This window comes from Lynx rufus, unplaced genomic scaffold (assembly GCF_022079265.1).
Source record: "Lynx rufus isolate CCGP_SWC_20201006 ecotype Redwood Valley unplaced genomic scaffold, mLynRuf1.p SCAF_11, whole genome shotgun sequence".
Classification (NCBI taxonomy): Eukaryota; Metazoa; Chordata; class Mammalia; order Carnivora; family Felidae; genus Lynx; species Lynx rufus.
This window is the reverse complement of record NW_025814825.1, coordinates 36,648,288-36,651,324: the sequence shown is the minus strand read 5'-3', so window position 1 is coordinate 36,651,324 and position 3,037 is coordinate 36,648,288. Positions and strand designations below refer to the sequence as shown.

The 3,037-nt window shown below is 42.9% G+C and overlaps 1 non-coding gene across 1 annotated transcript; it reads left to right on the top strand.

Annotated features, from left to right (window-relative positions):
- The first annotated feature begins 2,360 nt into the window (after positions 1 to 2,360).
- LOC124507368 (small nucleolar RNA SNORD88) lies at positions 2,361 to 2,449 on the top strand. Its single transcript, XR_006961016.1, has one exon. It is a non-coding gene; the product is annotated as a small nucleolar RNA SNORD88 (small nucleolar RNA).
- Positions 2,450 to 3,037: the final 588 nt, after the last annotated feature.

Sequence of the window (3,037 nt, the reverse complement as noted above, 5' to 3'; positions counted from 1 at the left end):
TGACATGCAGAATGACCAACCATCCTGAGTTGCCTGGGACCGAGGGATTCCTGAGACTCAGGACTTTTGGTACTAAAGCATGGAGAGTTCCAGGCAAACTTAGACAAGTTGGCCATCCTAGATGGGCAATGCATTCTATTTCCCCCATTCTGCTCCTTCTATAGTCCCAGACTTTCTGATAATCCACACCACATAAACTCTCTCAGTTGGAGTCCCATTTCTCTTCTAGGCAGTCCTCTTGGGCAAGAGTCAAAAGAGCCCCAGGCCAGCTCTCTCATTCCCACATGCGGTACACATTTGGTGCACGAGAAACACTCGAACATCATTTGCCCTGACAAACTATGGGAGTGACAGCTGATCCCAACATAGCAACTCTTCTTTATTCCTCTGCCCAAACTTCTCACTGACCCATTTCTCCTACCTTAGGATTCTCAGATATGAGTCAGGCACTACTGTACTTCTCAAAACCCAAGGGAGACATATCAACTTCCCTAAGTAGTGCCTTTGGAGCCCCACTCGGTAGACTTGACGGGGAGTGAGGAAGCATAACAATGGCCCTCTCCAAAACTCCTCATGAAATCACCTCTTTTATAATATTCTAAGCCTTGAAATTGGTGACAATCTCCAATAATTGAAAAGCCAGTTTTTGGACTGTGGTTACCAAATACAGGGAGCAAAACTGACCAAGGGCCCCAGAGGTTACCCTCTGAAATCTTCTGCCACATTTGCACCAAAGAGCAAGCTTTCCATGGGCTGCTCCAGCCAGTGACTGAATGCAGCATAGATAATAAGGCAGACTCCTTCCTAGGAGGACTCCTCTGATGGCAGTTTTAGCTTGAGCATTCCCAACAGCCTTGCCAAATCTTCCTTAGACTGTTCAGCAGCCTGAGACACTTCCACCAACCTCCTCCGACCTCCTTCACAGAGTTTCAGACTTTCACCAGTCTGATGGCTCTCTCAGCCTTCTCTCCTTTCTCTTTCACAACTGTTTCCTCTAACAAATTCTTGCGCACTTAATCTCATCTTAACTGTTTCTCCAAGGGCCCAGACTAACATAAAGATATTTCCTTTGAGAGGCGCCTGGGTGGCTCGTTCAGTTAAGCATCTGACTTCGGCTCAGGTCATGACCTCGTGGTTTGTGGGTTTGAGCCCTACGTTGAGCTCTGTGCTGACAGCTCAGAGCCTGGAGCCTGCCTTGGATTCCATGTCTCCCTCTCTCTCTCTCTGCCCTCCCCCACTCACACTCTGTCTCTTTCTCTCTCTCTCAAAAGTAAACATTAAAATTTTTTTTAAAAAGATACTTCCTTTGAAGACATGCATCTTGTCAGGACCTCACTTGATGTTTCGTAGTTGTTGTATTACAATGCTGCAGGCAACACTCCCACTCCAGTATCGTTATGCTACTAATTACAGGATGAACGAATGATATGGTAAGAAGGAACCCCAGGGGAATCTATGGCATTTTACTTTTTTTGTTGTTCAGAACACTCTAGGTTTTGTCAAAATATATGTCTAATTTGTAGGAGTATAATGCTGAAAGTTTGGTAAGAATTATCATAGTGGGTGCTCAATGTGTGAGTGGGAACATTGTATATGCAAATCTATTTGAGTGGACAACAGGTTTTGTGCCAAGACTTAGATAAAAAGGTTGTTACATGCTAACTTGGAACTACAAAGCAACCTCAACCCCAATATCCCCCAATATCAGCATTTTCCTTTATTCCCCTACATTTTATATTTTCTTCCTCCCCAATCCCTTCTCATTCTTCTCGTCTATGTTTTCACTGTATTTCTGTGCCACTCCTTGAGAGGTCACTAAAGAGCAACAGCGGGAAGCAGAATACAGAAATAGAGAATGAAACCTTTATTTTGCACAGTCTAAACCTGATAAATAGCTTAAAGCTGTACCCCAAAGAAAGCAGAATAAAAATAGCTTTTTATACTTGTTCTCCAGAATTTCAAGTGCCCCAAATCCTTCTCTTTCTCTTAGAAGAAAAACTTTGATTGTAGGATATTTTTATACAAAGGTGTGTGAAAAACATCAATACCCAAACTGTATTTTGATAACACCCTGACAAAAACCAATGTTTTTCCTAACAGAATTCCTGTAATTTGTGTCAAGGACTGTCATTGGTCAAAATCTGGCAATATGCCTTTGTCTTCATTATCGCAAGCAATTAAAAACGATTTGCTGTGGTCAATTTATTTCCCTATATTAAAAAGATATTGTAGCAGATATAAAAAATAAAAAGAAAAGAAAAGAATTAAGTGGCCACTCTTCAAATATTATCATTCTAAATTCTGATGTATTTGTTTAGTGCTTTTTTCTATACATAATTTATTTTTACAAAAATATTGCCTCACTCCTATGATATCCAGCACTGGGCTCTGTCCTTCCCTGAGGACACGTTGCCCCTGGGACCTTTGACACCCAGGGGTCTCAGAGTTCCCATTCTAAGGAGGTGTTGGGGTGTGTGTGGCTATTTCCCTACCTGGTGGCCTCTCTGTAAAAGAAAAAGAAAAAGAAAACAAAACAAAACACAGCAAAAAGAAAAAAAGACCTCACTGGCTATTCACACTTCAGTATTTGAAAGCTGGTTATAGTTAATGTTGACATAAGATCAAAGTACTGGTTCTCAGTTATATTCTAAAGAAATGGAAACCAAGAGAAACAACTGATTTGGTGGAAAACCCAAAATAATAGCTGCCAGTCCTTTATCAAGACCGACTGGACGATGATGACAGGCCTCGAATGGTCTGAACAGTCTTGACTTTACAAGTGCCCGACAGGAGTTAAAATGTTTCCCAGCTCCAACAGTCAGTGCCCAATCCCCACAGTTAACCTGAGGTCGAGGTCAGCAAGAACCCTGCATGTGCAGACTCAAGGGGTAGGAGACCAAGTGAGATCCCAGGGCACTGGGTTAGTTTAGGTGACCCCGGCACACAGTTCGGTCTGTGTCCACCGCAAAGACCACGGTGGCTTGGCACCATTCCATGGGCAAATGTTGCCGAGCTGAAGGTGAACGCCCCTACCGAA